This window comes from Protopterus annectens, chromosome 7.part0 (assembly GCF_019279795.1).
Source record: "Protopterus annectens isolate FY-2018-M chromosome 7.part0, PAN1.0, whole genome shotgun sequence".
NCBI lineage: Eukaryota > Metazoa > Chordata > Ceratodontiformes > Protopteridae > Protopterus > Protopterus annectens.
Window position 1 is genome coordinate 3,170,927 of NC_056739.1, and position 26,714 is coordinate 3,197,640.

The window sequence follows — 26,714 nt, forward strand, 5'->3', positions numbered from 1 at the left end:
TATTAAACTCTTGAAGTGAAAACTGGAGTTTTTGTTAACATCAGCGTTGGTGAGCTCCTTTTGTGTTTTGTTGTTAAACATTTTTGAATGATGTCTTTTTAACTGCTTATTAGATTAATTAAGGTATCATGTGACTACAAGTGTTACATTTAAATCCACGTTACACTGTTTCCTTTTTATCTTGATAAAGCCTAGTATTAACCAGGTGAAAGCGCTTGATTTACTTGGTTTTGTGGTCAAATAAAAGCCTTTGTTTTTATTCATCATTATTTTTTGTTGGCTGATTCTCCTTTCCATGGATTTTGTTTGGATTTAACAGTTCTTTGGATTTTTGTACTCATTTAATAGTTGTCGTACTCACAACCTAACTCCTGAATCACAGGGATTACAATATATATGCCACAGGAATAGATAAGCTCTCTGTCTATCAACGCTCTTGCTAAGCATTTCTATACCCCAGCATTCTAATACATTATATTGACACCAACTGCTTAAATTGTCTTTTGGGTATAAAACATACTACTGCTAGTGTGAGCTGAAGCACACTAATAATAAATAAAAAAAAAACAACAACGGTCATGTTATTAAGTCCTTGATTTTAGGCTGTTTGATTCAACTGCAGTACTACGGGAACAGCACCAACTACTTATAAATGAGTGTAAATTACAGAATCTTTCTAATACTGGCGTAGGCTGAGTTACACTATATAAGTTCATGTTAAAATAGAAAAAGAGACAGCTAGAATTTTGAACTGATGATTTTCGCAAACTTAGTTTATATGGCATGTGGATGACTATTACATTAATGCTGCTACTGACATAGTTAGACTATTATTTTAATGCTGCTATTGATACAGTCCATATTTGGGCATTATGAATATTTGTTAAATGATTTTTAAGTGTTGTTTTTGACTCTACTGTTTTATTGCACACTCTGCTTCCTGTGTAGCCTACCTTTTCCTTAATGACATGCACTTTGTATTGACTGGCTATTCTCTGACCCATAGTAGTGGTCCTTTAGTTTTGCTTTCTTGGTATCTGCTCTATTCCTCACATAACCTCACCTATTTCTTTTCTAGACACTTAAGCACATTTCCATCTTTTCATCAAAAGATTGACTTTCAACAGCAAGACTAGCTTCTGCAGAATTGAGTGCTACAAAGAAGTCCTGACCTCCTGGACACCTTACAAAGCTCCCGTCTCATCCTGTGAACTGAAGAAGGTTTATACACCTGAAATAGTAACTGCATTTTACATAGCCTTAACATACCACCGGAATGCACCTTCCTCTCCTAGCTAAACCCCTTGCCTCTTTGCTATAGCCTAGCACTACTCTACCCACCTTTCCTCTCGTTTCGTCTCACTTTTGGTTTCCTATACAGACATAACCTTCTACGTTTTCACTCCCTTATAATATACCTTTGACTCACCAACCTTGCCTTCCTGGTTTTCACTGACTGTTTTTTCAACAGCTGGTTCTAGCTCGCGTTCACTGCACACACCTACCCTACCCACATTCCCACCTACACCCACTTCAATTACATTTATTCTTTCCATAGTTTCTCCCCGCACCTCAGTAGCCAACCACACATAATCTCTTATTATTCAATTACAAACCATATACTTAATATAACTGTCTCATACTATTGTACATATACTAAGCCCAAACATATAGCTTTATATATTTGCATTTCATTTTTCATCACTACTGATCCTCAATCTACTACTGCAGTAATAACCCTTCTTACACCACAAACATATCCACTTATTACCCTTTTAACATCTTCTCGTACATAACACTCAATGTTTCAGCCAGCACACACCACTCCCCTCACCTTATCCACACTCACATTCCCGATATTACTAGCATGCTATACTTCCTACAATCACATACTGATAAACCCATCTCCTAAATCACCCACCTTACCTACCCACCACAAAAATAACACCCTGATAGCTACTCAAACATAACAGCTAGCCTAATTAAATCAAACATACTACAGTACTCAAAAAGAAAAATTCTTGAACTCTGTTTAAAACCTACTCCTCAACTATAGCTAGCCATACCCCTTCAAAGTACCATAACAAACCAAAATATACATCTCCCATACCACAATAATCTACCTCAATGTTGGGACATTCACCCCAATCCCAGACCTTTATACAATCACTCTACCAATCATACTCCATCCTCCAAGCAAATGATGCTAGTCACCATAACCATATGAATCATTTGTAATAAAATAACCAAATTCCATGCCTGGTTAGGCCAATACTCCCCTGACATAGTAGCCATCACAGAAACGTGGTTAAAACCTCACTTACAAGATTCAGAAATTTTCCCTCCTGATACATGCTAAGAAAGGACAGACTAAACAAAAAAGGAGGAGCTCTAATTTATCCTAATACTTATATAATTGTGCCCCTATCTAAATCTAGCCCTACATTCAGCAATGCAGAAATTCTCATTGCAACATTAAAAATAAATAACTGCAAATGACTGTATAGCAGCAATATACATACCCTGGGCCAGAACATCCATGTATTACAAGACTTTCAATTGTGGATGTCCACAAATATCTCTAATTAAATAGTAGTTATGGGAGATGTTAACATTAGCTGGCTAAATCTTGCCAAAGATGCACCAACAAAACAGCTTAAATCTCTATGACTTTATTCAACTTATGAACTCTCCCACTAGAAATCTAATAATATCTTAGCTTCTGTCCTTGACTGGAACCTTGTTATTAAACCCTACAAATACTCTAATACCAATAATATAAGTCACCACTTGCCCGCATATACCTATAGAAGCACCCCTCAAAACACAAAAAGCCATACTTAGAAAACTTCCAGAAAGCCAACAAAACTATAGAAAAATCAGTTTAACAAATACTTACCACACTCAACTGGTCCATATTAAAAGCTCTACCATTAGATGATGCTATCACCCACTTTAATAAGCTATTCCTAAAAAATAAAACTAACTCTAACCTCCAAAACTATAGACAATTTAGCAACAAACCAAAAAAAGTTCACTACTGATAAATCTGTTTTTCCACAGCAAGTATCTAACCATAAAAATAACCCAAGAAATTGTTGGAAAACAATCACATCACTTCTCACTCCTGGCTCCACACAAATCCCCTCCCCAAACACAGACAAGACACCAACAGAAATAGTCAATACTTTCAGTACCCACTTCACTGATAGTATAACCAATTTACTCTCAGGACATATCACTAAAACTACCTCAACAACTTCTCCCCAGGACCAGGAGACATCTAATCTTAATATTGAAGCACCATCCTTTTCTATGCAACCAGTACCTACTACAGTAATTTGTAAACTACTTCTCAAACTAAACCCTTGTTCAACATCCTCCGACCTTCTTCCAACTGAATACTTAAAACTCACAGCCAACTCTATAGCCTATCCTGTCAGCATTCTTATTTACCAATCCATTACAGAATCTTATGTCCCTACCCTTTGGAAAAATCCATCATCGCTGCTCTACACAAAGGAGGTAAATCTATAGCACTAAGTAACTACAGGCCTATCTCAATCCTTTCTACTCTATCCCAAATTCTCAAAAAGTGTATACACATACAATTACTAAACCATCTCATCAATAACAATCTCCTTTCAACCACTCAGCATGGCTTTAGGCCAGGACACAGCACTACAACTGCTCTCATTTCTTTCACAGACATTATCAATAAAGCTAGTGTCACTGGTCAGGTTCATGTCAAAGAGACAAACATATGTGGATTTAATTCAAGCAGCTTTATTATATACAAGCACATCAGGATTGAGGCTTAGTAACAAATATAAATAAAGTAACAAACATATAGACTACTGCATGCTTAGATGTTATCTCTCTGACTGCTCTATCAAAATGGCACTACTGCCTTGCACGTGCTCTCTCTTATACACATGTGCACACCCTTGAACTGCTTCTTAAAGATACAGCACACTATATGTTCTACATCCTCCGTCTTTGAGAAATAGGCATGCATGGGAATGCTGAATATAATTATTGATATGCAATTTGTACAGAATGATCTTTAGTCATGCATTATACAGAACTAAGTTGCAAATAAAAAACAGTCACTTCTAGGTTGCTGTGTATTTTTACACTAGGTCTAGAGATACTACCCAACCATGTAACATAGACTTTAGGACAAGGAGTAGCAACAGGGACTAGTATTGATGAATGTTCAACTGCAGGAACATCTGAAACCTAGTCTGGAAATGAAAAAGGTAATGAGACATGTCATTCGACAGGAATACCATCTGGTTTGCTCTGAGATCTAGAGTCTGTGTTACAGGTATGATGCTGCAATATCTGTTCAGATACAGGAAGAAGATCTCTATGATTTCTCCTCTATTCTATACCCTCAGATTCCACTAGGTAAGAGCTATGCTCAACACAAATACCTCTCACTTAACCAGTTTGATAAAATCCTTTTTCTGTCTGCATCCTGTCTACATCTCCTTTTTCCAATGGATGAAGAAATCTACTTGTTATATCACAGATGGACTTCTGGAAAGAATGCTTTTTGAACAGTTGGGCTTTAATTGCTCTAGTGTTTTTAGCATGAAGCACCAGCAAACTGGAACTGATGGGCAAGGTTGTTCTGGTTTGCCTAGATCGAAGTCTCTGCGCATGTGAGCCAAGGATATCATCATGGGGTATATTTCTGAGATTAAGTAGATTCAAGAAAACATCAATATTGTCACACTTTCACCTTTGAAGTAATTGCTTTGCACTTTGTACTGCTTGGTCAGCTAGACCACTCAACTGCGGATACTCAGGACTACTAGTAACATGAACAGAGTCCCATTCCTTTGCAAATTTCTGAAACAATTGACTAGTAAATTGGGTACCATTGTCAGAATAAAGTTTGTGCAAGCTACCATGCACTGAGAAATTACATTTCAACTTAATAATAATAGTACCAGACCTCAGGTTAGGTAACAAAACAATCTCAAACTAATTTGAGTAAGAGTCTAACAACACTAAATAATTTTGACTGTTCCACTCGAATATGTCACTAGCAACTGTTGACCAAGGTAGTTCAGGAATCTAGCTAAGCTGAAGAGGCTCTTTTTGTAAGTGCAGCTTAGTACTATTGCATACTGAACAAGAAGAAAGTACTTTATCAATGTCTTTTGCTAGTGAAGGCCAAAATACAAGACATCTCACCCTACATTTAGTAGCTTCTGAACCTGGGTGGCCATGATGCAAAATCTGGATATATTCATGTTGTAAGGAAGTAGGAACAATAATTTTAGGACGTTTGAATATGATACCATCTTTCATCAACAACTCATCTCTGTAAGGAAAATAAGAGTGCACTTTTAAAGGTACACATGATTGCTCTGACAGCCATCCAACACTGATGAAGTGGTAGAGCTTTTGCAAAATTGGATCAGTCTTTGTATGATTTCTCAGCTCAACAAGTCTTGTGGATGAAAAATTCCACACTTCCATGACACTGAAGTCAACATTTTTTGCAAGAAGCTTTTCTGTACTATTTCTGGGTGATCTGAATAAGGTATCAGCCAAATAAGGAAGTTTGTCTTTAGTATAGACCATTTTGAAGTTGCACTTTTGCAAGCTAAGCATCATTCTTTGTAGTCTTGCTGGAGCTGTGTGCATAGGCTTTTTTAGAATATCTACCAGAGGCTGATGATCAGTTTATATCTGGAGTACTCGACCATAAATATAATAATGGAATTTTGAACATGCAAACACAATTGCCAAAAGTTCCTTCTCAATTTGAGCATACTACATCTTGGTTTGGGTAAGAGTTCTAGATGCATAGGCTATTGGTCTACCTTGTTGGAGAATAACTGCGCCAAGACCAAATTTTGAAGCAGCACAGGAAAGAGCTACTGGTTTGTGGATATCATAGTAACTTAATGTAGAGAGGCTGGCAATTTTCTGTTTCAAGACATCAAATGCTTTCTGGTGTTCTAACCATGACCGTGCACCATTTTTGCATGTCAGCTCTCTTAAGGGTGCTAATAATTCACTGAAGTCTGGTATGAACTTGCCCAAATAATTGATCATACCAAGAAAACAGTGTAAGGCTTGAACATTGTCAGGAGCTGGCATTTCAAGAATGGCTATTTGTTTAGAAGGATCTGGTCTTAAACCTGAACTATTAAATAAATGACTTACATAAATAACTTCTGGTAGCTTGCATTTATACTTCAGATGATTAAGCTTTAGAGTCACTTCAAGAGCTTTGTCCAAAACTTTCCTGAGGTTTCTGTCATGCTCTGCTTGACCATTGCCTCCAGTCAGTAAATTATCTACTATTATAGCACATTGATAACCTGAGAAAATCTGCTCCATTGCACGCTGAAAGACTTCAGTGGCAGAACTTATTCCAAAAGGCATCCTGAGAAATCTATACCTGCCAAATGGAGTACTGAATGTAGTCAGTGGCAAAGATTTGCGATCAAGCATCATTTGACAAAATGAACTCTTTGCATCTAAGACAGAAAAGACAGTGGCAATTGGCATGACAGTAGCTACCTTCTCAACTGTATGCATAGGATGATGCAGTCACTTTAATACTTTGTTCAAGTCTTGGGGGTCAATACATTTTCTGATTTCATTAGAGCTTTTCTTATGAGCAACTACCATGGAAGACACCCTTTCAGTTGGCTCTGTGACTGGACATATCACACCTTGCTGCACCATTTTGTCTAAATGGACTATGACGTTGTCCTGTATAACTAGTGGAACTTTTCTTGCTGGCCTGACCACTGGACTGACCTCTGGGTCTAACTTCATGGAGTACACAACTGGAAGTTTGCCTAGCTTGTCCTCAAAGACATCAGCATATTCTGAGAAAATTGTGTCGGAAAAACTGGAACTAGGCCACGTTCTTACATGTTGGACGTCTTTGATAAAGGAAAGCAATTTCATTCTCAAACTGTGTCTGAGACCAAATAATGACTGCACTGGTCTTTTTACCACATAAAACTGCAAGTTGTAACTGTTTCCTGCTGATTAACATGAAAGCACTACTGAACCTTTGGTTTGAATCTCTTCACCACCATAAACAACAAGCTTCACACAGCTGGCCAAATTAAGTAGCTCACCAGCTCTCACTTTAACATAAGTTTCTACTGACATAACATTGCACGTTAAACCAATGTCCACCTTGAGCTCTGTGGGGTTACCATTAATCAGGACAGTACAAAGCACTTTATTTTTTGCTAACAAATCTACTGCATTAACCGTTTCACCAATGATTGACACACCATCTACATAAAATGTGGATGACTGCAGTTCTACTTGATCAACTTGCTTATGTGAGTGGCGTTTCTTATTAAATGAATGAGGCTTGCCTGATTTGCAAAATGTTTGAAAATGGTTCCATTTTTTACATTTGTGGCATTGCTGACCAAATGCTAAGCACTTTTCTCTTTTAGACTCATGGTTTGTACCACAATTACAACAGCTGACTATGAAAGTTGACTTGGATTTTGCTGACTCACTCCTGTGCTGCACTGAGCATGTCTTTTTTACTGAACTAGTCTTAGAACTTGCTGGAAAGGTATGGGTTTTCCCTGCCACAACTGTAGGGGTTGCTGCTGCCATGTGCTTAGGCCTGCTTCTGTTAACCACATGGTACATGCTGTCTACATTTGCCCTTGAGCCTGCTGAAACCATACTCATCACTTGCAGGCATACTTGTGTGCCTCTCTGTGAGCTCATGTATTTGACAAATCTCTATGGCTTTACTCAATGTTAAATCACTGTCTCAAAGCAAAATCTTTCTCACTGCAGCATTATTAATACCACACACAAGCCTGTCCTTTATCAACTCATTTTTTCAAGTCACCAAATCTGCACATTTTAACTTTGTTTCTTAGGTCAGTTATATAAGCAGCAAAAGTTTGACATGTTTTTTATTCCTTGTATAAAATAAGTGCCTCTCCAATGTAACATTTGTTTGGGAGTTACACATTTCTCTAAATTTGCACTTTAAACACTCACGGTCCTCCTTTGATTCAGCTGGAACAACAATTTGATGATTTTCCCCCTCTCCTGTATAAACTGCTGGTGCATACACAAATGAACGCTCTCTTTCCATGGCTTCTGACCCAGCTAGATTAAGCAGAATGAATGCTCTTGTGCGTGCATCTTTGACAGAAAAAGCTGCTTACATGAAAATATCATATACCTGCTCAAACCCTCTCCAATTCTTTGCTATATTATGATCAAACACAAGTGGGAATGGTCTGCAAAATGCTTCAGCCATGCCAACATACATACAGTAGCAAAGACCTTTGAAAATATGTACAAAAATACACACACATCTGCCCAAAGTTTTTTCTTTTTTTTTTTTTATGCTCGGGCTTGTAATTATGCTCAACAGCACTTTAAACTCTTCGGAGTTACTGCACTTTGCAAGATAAGACTCTATAACACATGAATCACTCTGAGACCACTGTACTTTACAAAACCACACCTTATCAGTGTAAGAAGCACTTCAAATAAATACACTTTGCAATCAAATCTGTTCATAGCCTCAATAACTTCTCTGAAATGGCTGTACTTTGTGAAATAACTTTGTACAGTGTAAAACACTTCCAAGCAATTACATTCTGCAAAGTAATTGTACACAGCACAAGAAACTCCTTGATATGACTGCACTTTATGAAATAACTGTACTTTGACTGTACTGTGTGAAATAACTGTACTTTGCAAACAGCAAACTCTGAAATGACCGTACTGTAATAAGCACACACTGGAACACCTGCACCACTCTGAGATACTTTGAACAACTCTAGTTATGCTCTGAATAGCTTTAATCCATGCAAAATAGCATCTCATATAAAAAAAAACATGGTCATTTAATAAATAATGTAATCGTTTTGACTTTTTTATGCTCATTTTGCCCCTTTATTGCATTCATTATGCTTATCTCACTTTTATCATGCTCATTATGCTTTTCTTGTGCTCGTTTTACTCTTAACATGCTCGTTATACAAATCAGAGGTAATTCTAAACATTTTTTGTAAACTTTGTGAATAACTTTATCAAATATCATGGTTTCTAACATTTTGTTTAGCTAGTAATGTGTTTTGTGCTTTTCTTTTGCTTAATATCATTTTCTTTGTGAAATAAATCATTTATGCGAGTTTTGATACCTGAAATTCAGTTCTGACCTTTTTTGAGTCTCTGCACTCAATTACATGCCCGCATTTCTGTTCGTGCACCTCATGGCTGGTTTCTGGCTTCTGGCCTCAGGTCTCACCCACAGATCAAATAAGCCACTTGTGAGCACCATGTCACTTCTTGGGTTCGTGTCAAAGAGACAAGCATGGGTGGGTTAATTCAAGGAGCTTTATTATATACAAACACATCAGGACTGAGGCTTAGTAACTTAAATATAAATAAAGTAAGAAACAGATAGACTACTGCATGCTTAGATGTTATCTCTCTGGCTGCTCTCTCAAAATGGAACTTCTGGCTTGCACGTGCTCTCTCTCATACACACGTGTACATCCTTGAACTGCTTCTTAAAGATACAGCACACTATATGTTCTTCAGCTAGACCTAGATACCTCAGTAATACTATTGGAATATGTCAAAAGCCTTTGACACCATGTCACATAAACCTCTCCAGCAGATATCATCCCTGGGCTGCTCTGAACCCATAAAGCTATGGTTTAAGAGCTACCTAAACAATAGTGAACAAAGTATAAAGTGGCAAGGCTGCCTATCCTAATACCAGACAAACAAAACTGGTGTCCCACAGGGATCCATTTTAGGACCCCTCTTCTTTAATGGCACCATCATTATCTCCTCCTCAAACAGCTTAACACCGCTCCTGCTAAAAACCCAAAATACATTTACCTCAACGGAAACATGACTTAACAATGCAAAGTTATTAATTAACTCAAACAAAACCAAACTTTTACGATTCTCTCCAAAAAACTAATACATTGACTTCAAAATCTACTTGTTAAACAAAACAAAGACAGGAGTAGTACCAAGAGCCAAGTTACTTGGTATCACCATAAAAATAACCTCACATTCAAAGAACACATACAAAAAGTTATTAAAAATCTCACTGCAAACTTAGCACACTCTATAGACACAAAAAATCATGCCACCAAGCACCAGACTGATACTAGCAAATACCTATTTGATCCCCTCTCTACTCTATGGAGAACCCATTTTCACTAATCTGCCAAAGACACTTAAAACCAAACTTCATTGATGCTACTACAAAGTAGCCAAATTTCTACAGGCTCAACATACCATACCCACAACTGCAATGCCCTCAAACAGATAAACTGGCTAGAATTCCCCAACTATCTTGACTGCCTACAACTTCCTGTGACACAAAAAATAATTCACAGACCCAATATTTGTCCCACCCTACAGTCCATCCCACACAATCATATCCCCAGTAGAAACCTATGCTCAACCAGCAAACAACTATTACAGGTATACAAGCCCAATAAAAGAGCAGGTCAGTGTCTCTACTCCTATACCATTGCCAAATTCTGGAACAATCTTCCCAGTCATATGACCAGTATAGAAAATACTAATAATTTCAAAATGGCACTAAAAAAACTCCTCTCCACCACTTGGATATGTCCATGCCCTGCAAATCAAAACTAACCTCCTTAGTATCTGCCTTTATCATTCTAGCAAACTCCTTAACTAATATCCATCTTACTTAACGTTTCCATCCTCTCTCAACCCTATCTTACCCCCACCCCTCTAACTCCAAAAGAATTATCTCAGTATCCTCTATTCACTATTTGCCTACTTTGACACTTTCACCTTCTCTCCCAGCTACTACACACTCTGTACATACTTTCTGCTTCTAACTCTCTCCTTTGTAAGAACGAGACATGTAACATACTATCTAAGGACTATTCTACAATCCACTCTGCTTTCTGTTCAAATAGACTCAACCTGACACCCTAACTCTATGCCTTACTTGTGTATGAAGTGCTATGTAATAAACATCATATTTCCTGTTATACCACAATAATGCATCTGATGAATCAAAATGCTCTCTCCTTACTTTTACTCTCAAGAGACATGCAATACATGTATATTCTATGCACTATTGATTTATGTACTAAATATATAAATGTATTCTATTTTCTGATATGTTTGTCTTGGAGCTGTTCTCCCAGCACCTCTGCTGAAAAGGGGTTTCTGATGCAGTCAGACTTTCCCGGTCAGCAAATTTCAATAAATACATTTGGGAGGTAAAAGGAGAAAAGTCCTGGTGCCCCTGGATAATGGCCCTAGCAAAGCCTGATCTAGACCTACAGAAGGAATCAAGGCTATAGTCCTTTGTAAAAATATGTACAGAGGACCAAGTTGCAGCTTGTAGAATACTTTGAAAATCCAACCCTTTCAAAAAAGCCATAGATGAAGCAAAGGCCCTGGTAGAATGGGTCTTGAACCTGCCTGGAATAGTTTTGTTATGGTAAATATAACAAAAGATAATGACCTTAGAAAACCATTTGGAAATAGTCTGTTTTAACTCCTGCTGCCGTTTCCTACCTTCAGATCTAAAACATTTAGTCACTATGGTGCCTGCATTGTCTGTGGACATCCAAGGTATGGACATTTCTTTCTCCCTCATTTCTGGGTTCAGGAAAGAAAATGAGGAGATGGATTGTTTGGCGTAACGTAAACTCAGATACCAGTTTATGCATAAAAGAAGGATTACTTCTTAAATCGACCCCGTCTCTGTGGAGAATGAGACAGCGCTGACTCTTCATAATAGTTTGCATCTCAGAAACCCTTCTTGCAAAAGTCAGATCATTATGTACAACTGGTTTCCATATTAAGAACATTGAGTCAGCCAGGTTAGCTGAGTCAAATGGAGCAAGTGTTAGCTTCTATAACAAAAAAATAAAGATCCTGAGGATGGGCCACCAGTTTTCATGGCAGCCTCTTGTGCAAAACCCTTTTCAAAAGCACTTTGGGACAAGAATGCATTAAAAGAGGAGGATCTGTGGACAGACATGCTGAAATGGCCAATAAATGAACGTTGATAGAAGAGTAAGAAAGGTCATAGGATAGTAACTTACACAAATAATGTAAAACCAGAAAACAATTAGCCCTGAATGGGTGTTGGTTATGTTGTTGGTATCAACTAGACAACTTTTCCATGTGCTAATATATGATTTTGTAGTAGCAGGCTTTCTTGTCTCCGTTAGTACATGTTACACATACTCAGTAAGCAAATGCCTGAAAGGAATTAAGAGCCTATCATCCAGGCAGTCCATTGAAGTTGTTTGGTGTTGGGTGCATGAAAATCCCATGTTCTTGTGTGAGTAGATCTAGTCTGTGAGGACGCTTGTGCTAATTGCCCCTGGCCATTTTTAAAAGAAGGGAGAACCATGGTTGCCTGGACCAGATGGGACTCACCACAATAATGTTGGGGAATTCCTTCTCTGTCTTGAGAAGTACCTTGGTATAAGTGGAAATGATGGAAAAGCATACAGGAATATTCCTCTCTAAGGAAAAGAAAAGGCAAATGTGTTCCAAGCCTTCTTGCATGGAGTCGTGGTACAGAATCTTGCTAACTGATTGCTCAGAAAGGAAGCAGATAGGTCTAACTTGAAGAACTCCCCACAGATGGATCAAATCTTAGAAGACCTCTTAATCTAGTTTCCAGTTGAGGGTTTACCCTTGTCCTGCTCAGCTTGTCTGCCACTTAGTTTTGTTCTGATAGAATGCAGGATGCCTTTAAGGTGAGGTTGAGTTGTTGAGATATATGTCAAGCTAATGTGGGTAGAGCCTGCAGAGGGTGCATAACTTGGTTCCCCTTGCTTGTTGATGTACCACATGACTGTGGTATTGTCTGTAAAAATTTGAAGAGGTTCTGGTGACCAAAGATGATTCAGGGAGCTGAGTACCTTGATCAGAGCAAGCACCTCTCTTATATTGCTGTGCTTACATCTATCCTTAGTGTTTCACACACCTTGCACTTTATCCCTCTTAAAACTGCTCTTCAAGCACAGTCTGATGCATCTGTGGTGAAGGACTCCTTTGAAACAGGGAGGAAGAAGGATAGACCTGGATTTAAGGATATCTGTTATCTCCACCAAGTGATTTCTCTTCTGTCAAATCCTAGTGATTTGAAAAGACAAGGGGTGTTGGTGCTGGGACCAAAGAGACCAGATACCATTGTATCTTTCGCATGTGGAGTCTTGCCAAGGATATCATGTGAATCACAGAAGCCATAAAACTCAAAATCCTGAGGTATCCCCTTGCAGTGATTGAAATCAGAGTGGAAAGCCTTAGAAATAGATCTAGATATAGGACTATTTTTCTTGTGTTACAAAAGCTCTTACTGTTGTATCTAGTTGACATCCCAGAAACATCATTCAATGAAATGGAGTCAAGAAAGACTACTGAACATTCACTTGGAATCCTAGCTTGAGCAAGAGATCTCTCACCCAAGAAAGAGAGTTATCTGACACTTTGAAAAAGATTCTGTAAAGATAAGCAATTCATCAACATATGGAACTATTCTTGTTTTTGGAGTTTCCAGAATTCTTCTTGAAACCCCCTTGCTATTTCTTATTAAATGTTTACCTGCATTTTGTTGAAACCATCTATTACAAAAACTGGATGAAAAGTTAGAGAATCCCTTGGAGAATTTGGAAAAGGAGTGCTGAAACTTCTCAGATATTTTCTAAATCAGCTGACCCCTTTCAATACACTTTTTGAACCCCTTTGCAGCAGAGGGAGGCAAAAACTAAATCTCTGTTCAAATGAGAACTTAAAAAATCTAATGTTTATCACCTGGGAGGTACTGAGAATGCAAACCTCCCCAAAACAATGCCAGTAGCCATAGCCCTTAGAGCCCCACAAAGTAAAAGAAAAAAAATCTTAACAGAAAAAATGGTTTTCAGTTACTTTAAGCAACTACTAAACTGGCAGGAAAAAAAGAGTGCTTCCATTTAAAAGTACAGTACAAGCTTGTGACGGTGCATTAAAATACTAACTCCAAGATTTAAAATAACTTTTTCTGAAAAAGAAAGCATCAATAATAAACAATATTATTAAATGAAAGTTTTTAACCCAAGGGAAACATCTGCCCAGCAAAGAAACTGCACATGAGGGCCATCGATCCCAGAAAGCCTCGGAAGAGCATACTCTTTGGTGGCAGTAAAGCTCAGAAGGGCTTCTCACCCAGACTTGTTTTTTTTTTAGTCAGCTTAGCTTGAGCTGTCTGACAATTTGGGTGTATGGAATGTAACCAGCTGTTCTCTCCTTGACAGAATATAACCCATACAGCTAAGGTTACTTCAGCAGCAATCAATATGTTGATCATCACCTTGTTTTACAGCTTCATTTTCTTTGCATCTTCGGAATCAGGAATCATTGATTGATTTTAAACTTGTTCTATATTTACAGTGATATTTCTTTACAAATGTGGATTTTATTTAGAAATGACAATAAGTATTTATAAATATGCACTTCAAAGTGGGTTTTACATATAGCATCACTAAAGAGGCATGGGATATCCCTTGAATCTTTCATTATGAAATATTAAAATAAACTGAATTGTTCAGTTCTCTAGTCTGTATTGTGAAACAACACTTCACCAGGAGTCAGGTTTACAAATCATTTGTCTGGAGTCAGATCATATTTAGTATGCAAAATGCCAGCACTCCTCAGCAAATAGGAGTTGTATGACGTGGACAGCCATGATGCACAGTGCTCATTTCTTACTTTGAATAAAGAAAGCCACACAGTACCAGCCAAAACTGATTTATTAAGCAAAAAACAAAAATAAAAATAAAAATGAATAAAAGCTACATCAAATGTACTAAGCGCTTTCACCCTGTCATAGCTAGGGCATCATCAGAGTACTGAAAACACAAGGACACTTCCACCCCTTTATATAAGTAATGAAATGAACAATTCATTGAATAATTGACAAGAAAGACTAAGGCCATCTTTCCTACAATTACATTAAAAACCTATTGTAATGATAAATATGCATAAAATAAATACATTAATTACATGCCAACATAATTGTTGTATAAACAAATAAACAATTCATAGAAAAAACATGTTAAAAATCAATAAATGTAACGTGTTGAACAATTGTGATAAAAGTTATACTATTTCTTAAAGTAACAGTAATAAATAACAACTGTACAGATGTATAATAATACCACAAATTGAAGTTACTTAAAATAGAATAAATCAAGTAGATGAGATATAATGGATGATACTCTTGAAGTTCATAATAATAGTATATTTATGAGAAGAAAATACCAATAATTAAAAACAGTGCAGTATAAGAAATAATATGTTGTCAAGAATTTTATCTTAATGTATAAAGATTTTAGTTATCTGTTGGAAGCATTCATGTAGATAATGTATATATAGTGTAGTGTGATTATAGGTTTACTTTTGATATTGCTGTATTTTATTTTGTGTAGTGTATTATTGTATTAACAACTGAAAATAATAAAGATTTATTATTGAAAAAAAAAAGAAATAATATGTATAATAAATAATAAAAATATGAATATTTTAGTATCAAAATACATTTAAATAAAATGTGATTTGTATTTTAATATACTTGAACTAGATCTATGTTAATTGATACCTGGTTTGGTACAAGCATTTAATCGTAATTGCCAGAGGCATTCCTTAGCCTGTAGTAAAGTCTGCTCATCACCACCTTTATGTGTATTAAAAGGTATTCTGTCTATAATAAAAAATACAAATCTCTTAAAATTTAAACATCTAGAACTATGTGTAAAAAGAGAACTTGTAGTTTTTTGATTTTTGATGTCCCTAACATGTTCAGCAATGCGTTCCCTTAGCTTCTGAATTGTTTTCCCGACATAGAAGGCTGAACATGTAGAACATGTTGCTAGATAAACTATCATCTTAGTGTTACAATTACAATGTCCCAAGCATCTAATAGTTCTATTAAAAGTATTAACAGCTACATAGGGACTGTTGTTAATGTATTTACAGGTGCGACAGGTCTCACATTTGCTCATCTTAGACATTTTGGAAATATCTTTATTGGTGTTCATTTCAAAAATATCCTTTAGATTCCTCCTTCTGCTGAATGTAATTTTTGGATGACTACCAATAATATCTAATAATTCATTGTTATTCGAAAAAACACTTATCCAAGTCTCATGTATAATATTAACAATACTATAAGATATTTCATTGTATGGTAAAATAAAGGTGTCATTCCTTGAACTGTTAACATTTGTTCTAGAAATATTGTTGCATCCAAATTTGATTATGGGTCTGTAAAATACGTTTCTTTTATTAATAATCTCTTTTTTAGTATTGTTAATAAGTTCATTAGGATAACCTCTGACTAGGAACATGTCAGATAATTTCCCAATTTCAAATTCAAAAGACTTGTCGTCACTAACTATCCTAGATAGTCTAACCATTTGACCTTTAATTAAATTCCTTTTTTGGAAATAAGGATGACAGCTATTAAAATGTAGGAAGGAATTTGAGAATGTCTTTTTTCTAAAAATATTGGAATGAATCTCATCCTTGTTGAAGGAAAAAACGATATCAAGATATTGACAATTATTTTCAAATATTGTGCTAGTAAATTGTAAAAACTCTGTTGTTCTGCCTAGGAATTGTACAAATTCTGAAAATTCATCCTTTTCACGTGTCCAAAAATAAGAATATCATCCAGGTATCTCAAATATAGGGCTATGTTGGACCAGTAAGATGATGTAAAAACATGGTCAGTTTCCCACTCTGCTAACACCAAATTAGAATAAATTGGGGCACATCTGGCCCCCATAGCCACACCTGTTTTTTGTCTATAAAATTCACCTTGCATAACCATATAATTTTTCTCAAGTACTATCTCCATCAACTCAGTCATTAGTTTACATTTGGCAACATGCATGCCTCTAAATTTCACGAGGCTAGCTTCAAACATTTCAAGTCCTTGTTTGTGGGGTATTACAGTAAAAAGGTTAACTACATCAACAGTAGCCATAATTTTAGGACTAATATTGGTAATATGTTGTCTAACTTGATCAAGACAGTGCCATGAGTCTTTTAAAATATGCGGCAGGTTGGTGAGTGTATCCTTACAATGAACGTCAATAAAAGATGCTATAGCTTCTGTTTTGGAACCCCTGGCTGATACTATAGGTCTAAAAGGTGGATTACTAGAATCCTTATGTATTTTTGGGATTCCAAAAATTGATGGGGTGACAGGAAACTCTGCAATTAAATATGAATATTCATCTTTACTAATAGCCCCATCCATGAGAAATTCGTACAATAGCCAGTCAATTTTAGTGTAAGCCCTGGCCATTTCATATTTCGTGACCTTCTCATAGGTAAAATTATCACTAAGCATGATAGTCATTTTATTGTAGTAATCAGTGTTAGTCATAATGACTACACCCCCACCTTTATCTGGTTTCATGACTCTGTATTTATCAGTCATAGTTAATTCTCTAAGACAAAACTTTTCAGATTCAGTAAGGTTCCATGATATGTGTTCAATTTTTCTTAAAGTTCTTCTAATCTGTGTCTCACATAGCCTCTCAAAGATAAAAATAGTGGGATTTTGTGGTGGTATAAATGTGCTACTACGCTTGAGTTTAAAATAAGTGGTATTAATAATATTATCATTGTTGTTATTAAAAAACATCTTTAGGTTCAATAATCTACAATAAAGTTTTAAATTAATTAAAACTTGACCAATATTGTGCTTAAAAGAAGGCACAAAGGTAAACCCTCTTTTAAATAGAGTAATAAAATCATGGCTAAAATTGTTATCTGTAAAATTGAATATATTAAAACCTCCATCAGATATAATAGAACATTTAATCTGATTATCTAAATCATCAAAACTCTGTGCATAACTTGGTTCATTAAAATCAAAATCAACTTCAAAATGCTGTAAATCATCTGTACCATCACTCACATAATTACTGCCACTAATAAATACATCTAAGCTGGCATCAGAAAAATTGTTAAATTAACTCTGAACAAATAAAGAAATATTTCCACCATTATTTATCTCTGCCAAGAATTTGTCCTGTGGACTGATGTATTGTATGGCCGATTCTGATTCTGATGGTGGCCGCCATACCGGTCAATTTTGTTACAAGTCTCATTTCTTACTTTGACTGTTAAATGTGGCTTCCCATAATAAACAGATTTGCCATCTTCACTCTTGTACTCATATTTATAAATTTAGCTTTCTTTTGTTGTTGCTGTCCCTCAGAGCTTCACATCAAAACTAACTTCTTTCAGTGTCCATATTGTAGTGTTTTACAAGGTGTCAAATCAGTAGTGCAACCTTTCAGTTAATTTTCCAATGGAATTAAAACATGCCCACGTCACAGTAATGCAAATAGTATAGAGAGTTAAAGCTGCAAGCTGTAGTTCCTGTGGTACCGAGTTTGATTCCCAAGTCCCTATTTGCCTGCTGGGTGATCTTGAGCAAGACATTTAACCAGATTGTGCTTTGGGGCAGCATCCTCAATGCTTCCATGGACTGCAATCCTAGTAACTTCTTATGAACAAAGAAAACTATATTACCACCCATTTAAATGTGTACGTACCAAAAACAATCTGGATGCTGACTCAAGACTTTCTGTGATGCAAAGGGATGAAGTCATACTAAAAAATTAATCAACTAAATAATTAAACCTGTTTTTCAGAAAGTAGCAATGACAATGCATTGCAGTAATAAACATGAAGACAAACATTTAGACAGATAATTAAGATTTTAAAGGTTCTAAGTGCAAAGTGTATTAAGATCAAGAAGGGGAGGGAGGTAAAGCCCATGGTCTATGTCTGCTTCTCCCAGAGCTGGCTCATACACATACAATGCCCTAAGCAAGGTAATGTACCAGACACCCTAAACAGTACCAGACAAATCATGAAAGTCCAGTATGATGCCCTGCAAAGTACTACTGGAAACGTTAACCAAACTGAAACCACAGCTAGAGCACAGATGTTCATTGTACATGGATACTGGGCTGAGCCTGCCAAACTATGAGATATAATTTTCTGCAGGTGATTACCAGAAGGGCTAAACATAGGTGATCAGAAACTCACAGCAAGAACATACATGCTTCCAGAAAAAATATATTAAATATCTGGCAGACTGAGAGGTTTAACTACAACCCGAGTACTGAAGCTATACTGTCAATATTGGATCCATGGTGTGAAACTATACATACACGCAAGCAATAATGTTTGACAAAGTGGTTGTTATTTAGGAAACAACCTCTATTCAAGAGTAATGGCACAGGATCTTTTATTGTTTTCAGTGAAACTACATTTCTTTATTTTGTTTCATGTTGAATATATTTATTCTTTTTACATTCATTTTAGCACATGGATTTAACCTCAAAAGCTGAGATGATATACAGATGTAACCAAGTACTTATTCAAAAGTAAAGTGCTATATTGTTGGACATCTATACCCAAAGAAAGATAGGAAACATCCAGCATGAAGCCTTTTAAAATTATTTAGTAGCAATTCAAAAGATATTCAATAAATTAGAAAGAACACATTGACAGGCACTTGAGCTATCCCCTTTGCAAAATGAGATTATGTTGTTTACTTTATTCATTTGTTAACCAGGTAAGCCCCCAAGCCAGGATGTCCCTTTTAAGTGACAACTTGGGAGCAATGCCTGGTTAACTGATTGACAAATTAAGGTGGAAAGATTGAAACTTTGAACTTTGACTAAAGAAGTGGTTGCTTAACAACTCAGAGCCTTAGTCCTCTACACTACAAGAGCTGCAATGAAATGTGTGAATCTCATAAACTTAATGCATTTATTCAGTTTCATGTGGTTTGTGCAAGACTTAGAAAAATGAATCCACAAGTGAAACCTTTGAAACTACATAATTCAGCTGGAGCAGACCCAGTGAAGTAATTTATCAACAATCACTACTTATACTGCTGTATCTCTTCAGCCAGTTTATGAGGAAAGTATTTAAACTTAAATCACACAAAATTCCAATCAGATTATAATCAAATCATCCTGCTGAAGATCCTTCTGTAATCTATAAAACGTAAAAATAATTGGCCAAAGAGAAAAGTTTATAGCATGTATACAAATAAATAACCTCAAAGATCCTTTAAACCCCAATTCTCTTAAGCATTTGTTTCCTGAGAAATTCAGTCCAGTGAAAGTATTTCCTTGATTAGCAGGGGAATTCAACATGTTCCATCATGCTTTTATTTTAGCTGTACTTACAGACAAGAAGCTGAATATAGCAGCAGACAACAAGAGTTGCTGATGATTCAGAAATGTGCTGTCAAGCATAACATGACTTTTATTTAGGACAACAGTTTATGTCAGGGATATGGTAATGAAAACAGGAGTTGGGACAAATAGTTCTTGTCTCAAATAAGAGCCCTTGTTTCCTTTAGTTTTGTGGTGTTACTAAATTATTTACATTTTTGGTCTAAGTCTGAATTTAGGAGATATGTATGTATATATATATATGGATTCACTTTAGAAGCTTGAAATACTGAAATATCAAAATTCAGTATTTCGAGCCCATAAAGTAGAATCCTGAGAAGCGTGAAAGCACAGAAGCACAAAATTCAAAACCTCGAATACCAGAGGTTTGGAATTTCGCACTTCTGAGGTTTCGCTATGGTTATGGATCCAGGTATGTGTGCGTGTTAAGGGTTTTGGGTAGGGGCTGTGGTGTGTGTCAGTGTGTTTTCTTGCTGTGATGTGTGTGTGCGAGGAGACTGTAGCTTGTGTGGTGGTGTTTTGTGTGCGTTTGTATGTAGTGTGACCTCAGAGTGAGAATATTTAAGTAGGGGGTTGTGGGGGGCACAGCCCCCCACATGGGGGGTACAGGGGGACTTGCCCCCTGCTTTTATGTAGTAGAAAGCTTGTGTTTGTATGTGGGGAGGATGGTGTGTGTGTGTGTGTGTGTGTGTGTGTGTGTGTGTGTGTGTGTAATAGAAGCATGAAATTCAAAGTCTCCGGTGTGTGAGATTTTGAATTTCATGGTTCTGAGTTTTTGTGGTTTTAAATTTTTGACTTTATAGCTTTGAAATACTGAATTTTGGCATTTCCGTATTTCGAGGATATAACGTGAACTCATATATATATATATATATATATATATATATATATATATATATATATATATATTTATATACATTGACCAATTTATTATAATGAATGTAATGTGGTAGCAGACACACAGAATACTATACTAAGAGGAGCAGGACACTGGAAAAACTTTTTGCATTACACATTGGTAAAGGTTTAAGACAACAGGAAACTGCCACCAAGATGTTAAGAAATGCAGATACATGTCACTTTAGATAGAAAAAGGACCTAGGAATACCAAAGTAAAGTGATGCAGAAAATTTTGTTATGACTGCACTATTGGTTTCTATTAAATTACATACCAGTTAATGAACTAAGGCAATTTTCTATTCTCATGGAGAGCATTCTACAGAATGAATGTTAATGGTTAGTGCACTAGTTTCCCGGTTCTTTGTAGAAACATTAACAGTACTTATTTTATGAGATTGACCACTTCAGCTTTGCTTCTGTTTGTATTTAGTATAACATGCTATCTGACCAAACAGCATGCCTTTTTCGTTTAAAACCACCAGCTGCAATCAAGTGTCTCATATTTTTGTGTTTTGTAAGCTGTAGTTCTGGTCCCCAAGTTATAGTTAAGGACTTGTCTTCTCACACATTTCTCAGATCTGTTGCTCTCCATTAATACCTTGCTAAACTGTGCTACCTGGAGAAAAACACAGTTTCTATTAAAATATCTGCTTGGACAAAGAAACAACAGACATTGAAAACAGCTGGTGTGTTGATTTAACAAAAGATATCTTCTAGAAAAACATAGGAAATATAATATCTTCCTGCATTGCTTAAGACATTATTTATTTCTATAGATGAAAAGCAATATGCTAATGTTTGTTTCTGTATACAGTTTATTTCATTTAACTGCTTACTGTGTAAAAGCACATTATTATGATTAACATTCTCAGAAACGATGCAGTTTGGTAATGTATTCCACAATAAAAAAATACCTGGTATGCAAGTTGTTTACAATGACATACAGATTAAGAATACAAACTACTTAAATCACTCCTAAAACCATTTCTGACTAAACATGTGGTCATGATTGATTCCTTCTGTGGTAAGAGCTTATGCCACAAGTAAAGCAAGAATAAACAGCCAAAATCTGTTTCTTGCTTTCTGTTATTTTGGAAAGTATTTACATTATAACATAATACAGATATTCATTTTTAGAGCTGATCTCCATACAGTGAATTTCATTTTATGAGACCTGTAATTAGTAGCTATACTGTTATGAATTTAATGATTAATAGTAAGTGATGAGACTTAAATGGAAAGATATGGTGCAATATTTACATACTTGCCTGTCCTTGAATAGAGACAGCAATTAGGGGTCTACCGCTGCTCATTGTACACCATAATTATGTGAAAATATGTAGTCCTGGTTTTTATATACAGAAAGCGTTGTCTCTGAAGTGGCTGCAATTCCTACATAAATGCATTATTTTTACCTGGAGCCAGTACTTTGGCACAAAAGTGATTTTTTTGACAACCTCAAACTTTAGAATAGGTGAATAAGAAGATTAAACAATCTACAAGGTAGATCTCAACACTAACTTTCTCCAAAGACTGATTTGTATGATGGACTGTACTCAGACTGCTAAATGCGGCAGTGTGAATGCACAAACCGTGGCACTATGCTCCCCTTTCCACTTGCTATTATGCACCAACCATGGCACTATACTCCCCATTCCATGTGTTTTACACACCAGCCGTGGCACTATACTCCCCATTCCACATGTTTGAATGCACCAACAGTGGCACTATACTTCCCACTCCATGTGCGTGTACACACCAACCATGGCACTATACTCTCCACTCCATGTGCCTGTACACACCAACCATGGCATTATACTCCCCATTCCATGTGTTTTACACACCAACTGTGGCACTATACTCCCCATTCCACATGTTCAAATGCACCAACAGTGGCACTATACTCCCCACTCCACGTGTGTGTACACACCAACCATGGCACTATACTCCCCACTTCATTCCCATGCTTGGAAATTATCTTTAGTAACTCAAACCAAATACAAAAGGGATTTCATATTAACCTGGCCAGTAATAGACCCTCAGATGATTATGACAGTCACATAGCTACTTCTGAAATAGGAACTGTGTGTAAGACTAGTGAGTGTGTGGGTAAAATGACAATAATGAATACCAAACTTCTAAGCGCATGGTAATGCTGATTGCCACAGTAATTGAAGCAGACTGAGCCCTTATTTTATTTTGTATTATTTAAAATATGTATCTCCAAATACTTCTTTGCATGTGCCATACACCCCTCCACCATAATAAGAAGTGGAGGTGGTGAGGAAGGGAGTACTAGTGCAACAAAGTAAGGAAAGGATTCCATGCATGCAGCCTTGTTCTGAACAATACATGGCTATGTCCGCATTTTGTTGGGATGTAATCATAATTATGGGGGTTAAGCCATGAAGATCAAATCTGAGGGACCAAACACAGCAGGTAAGATTATAGTCCTCTATTACTCACTGACCTCAAGCATGCAATGTTATATATCACACAAAAAAAATTATAGTATGAGTGGTTTGTAGAAGTCCTGCATGATTAGAAAGAGGTGAGAGTTAAATCATTGTCTTCCACTACCCTTACTTAGTGAGTTTATTTTTTTCATGGTTTAGCTTTAGTCATCCTATTTTTTTCCAGACAATTAAAGTTGTTTTTTTTTTTCTCTCAGCTGTATTCCTCTTTGTATTTTAGCTATTGTATGCATCCATTATTTGTACATGCTATTTTATAATGCCCCTTATATATCTTTTTTATAGCTGCATGGGTTGTGTCCTTGTTTCATCAAAAGTTGCATGCTAGGAGTGTCAGGTGTGACCAGTGCTAGGATGCATGTCATACATGGTTACAATTCAAGTCAGCAGCAAACATAAGGAGACAAATGAAGTGTAAGGCCATCCCTGTAATATATAATTAAAAATGTATCCGGTTCAAAGTGACTCTCTGGGCATAGAAATGAGATATATACAAATATATATATATATATATATATACATATATAAATAACACATATTACATTGCTTCTTTAAAGACAAAGGTGAAGTAATTTACACAAAGTCAGTTAATTGTATGCTAGTTCGATTAAATGTGACGTTTGTGTGTATTTTTTTGTGTAGCGTGATCAATCGTGCTTCTTTGCAGGGAATGAAGATGCTATTTGCTTACATTTCCTTTGCCTGTGGTATTACCTGGTTTTGTATGAAGCTGAGGTCTTATCCTTGGGTTTATGCTATTATAATCTCATGGATATCTTTTCTTTTGAGACTGGTTGCTTTTGGTTGCATAACCTACATCATTGCATAATAATGCTCATTTACTGAGTAGCTGTCACTCAAGTACTGAAATGTATGAAGATGTGGAGAGAGTTTTCTTCAAAACATGATAATATACTGCTATTAGTGTTAGATACTAGAGCAAATCATTTGTAACCTGATGGCCACTTTTTGTTATTTCAACAAAGAGATCAGGGAGATATTTTAAATACACCCCAGGATTCAGCAAGCTCTGCACTGTGTGCAGGAATAGTGCAAGAGCTGCTGCAGGCAGTATGGCCGACGTGTGATCCAGGAATGAGCTCCCGGGATGTGCATGAGTGCTCCTGCATATATGGCCATAGGCATGAAAAATAGTTTCAAAATTATAAAAAATAACTTTTTTTGGCTGATTTCGGCCATTTAAGCATAGTGCAGTGATGCGCAAATGGGATCGCCCCAAAAATAAGAAAAAAAGCTGGAAATAAGCTTTTAAACCAAAATCATCATTTTGCCATAATAGTCAATGGCATGCATAATACAACAAGACCATGGAATAATGGTTGCTAAGGGGGAAGGCTGAGTGTTAGTTCTGTAACCATTCATTAGCAGTCAGTTCCAAGCAAATGAGGGGAATGATACACAGGTTTCCCCTCAGTGCTAGCTTGCACCCAACCATGTAGGTGCAATAACACCATGGTCTAAGCCTAAGAGCTAGATGACCTCATGAGGGGGAGTGTCATGACTGCTGTAAGTTTAATGGAGCACAGTGGCCTGTGTTTGCCCTTAGCTAAGCACAGCTAAGGAAGGGGGTGTGACTGAAGCTGCCTAGCAGTATTTACATTGCCTATATGGGTGTTCGTGCCGCACACCAGGTTTTAAACAAAAACAAAAAACAGGAAATAGCATCTCCGTTCACATCTGAGCACTGGGTTTGCACAGTGCTCCTCAGGGCTTAAATGAGAAGGCAATGGGAAGGTAAAACAGCATCAGGAAGGTAATCAAGGAGAACTAGTATAGCTGGCAGGTGAAATGTATCAGAATCAGCCAGTTAGACAGGCAGCAGCCCAGCCCAGCACACTACTATAAACTATGCAAATACCTTTCACTCTGGTTTTTCCCACAAACTCTACACCACTGGTGTACACAAATGGGGAAATTTTACCTAACAAAACCAACAACATGATAGGGGCTTCTGTCACTCTCATAAATCAATATGTGGAAGAGGCTGAGGGTGGTGAAGATGAGGATGCTGACGACCAACCCACAGTGAGAAGAAGAAGAAGAGTTTACAGACCTAGGGTAACCTACCAGGGGCTACATGAGCTGGAGATAGTAGAATGATATAGGGCAGACAGGGACCTCCTACAGCAAATTGTTGAGCTGTGCCAGATGCACCTCACATACAGAACCAACAGAGGGGAACCCATCCCAGTGGATACCAAGGTATGTGTAGGCTTAACAATACTAGCCACAGGTATCTTCCAAAAGCCAACTGGGAGTATCATGGAGATCTCACAGGCATCAGCATCCAGGGTACTCCACCAGTTCCTGGATTCCATGTCAGTACATGCCGGTGAGCACATATATTTCCACAGCATCCATGAGGCGTTGACCAGCAATATGAGTCTCTTCCACCAAACAGCAGAATACCCTGAGGTAGTGGGTGCTACCGACTGCATGCACATACACATCAAAGCACCACCTGTGAGCGGGGTAGGGTCTATATAAACCGAAAGGGCTTCCCCTTCATCAACTGCCAGGTCATGTGTGATGCCCAGGCCATTATAATGAATGTGTGTACTGGTAACGCTGGAAGCTATCATGACTTCCACATCTGGCATATGACGCAGCTGTACAAGAGATTTGCTAGTGGGGGCATCCCATATGGCCACATAGTGGGGGATGCTGGTTAAGCACTGGAACTATAGCTGAAGACACCCATCAGAAATGCACACACACCTGAACAAGAACTCCATACTGAGGCGCACGCACAAACCAGAATCATAATAGAGCATGTGTTTGGGATGCTCAAGTCATGGTTACAGTGCCTGGACATATCCGGTGGATCCTTGCAGTACTCTCCAGCTACATGTACGCAGATGTTCATTGTATGTGCCATGCTACACAATATGATCCTGCAGAAACAGGTGCAGCAGGAACAGCCCAGGGCAGGGCCACACAGCCCCTCACCATTGCCAAGGCCAGCCCAGGCACAGAGTGACTTGGAGGAGGAACAACCTGTGCCTGCCCCTCTGGGCAGAAGGAGGTGTGTCCAGTATGC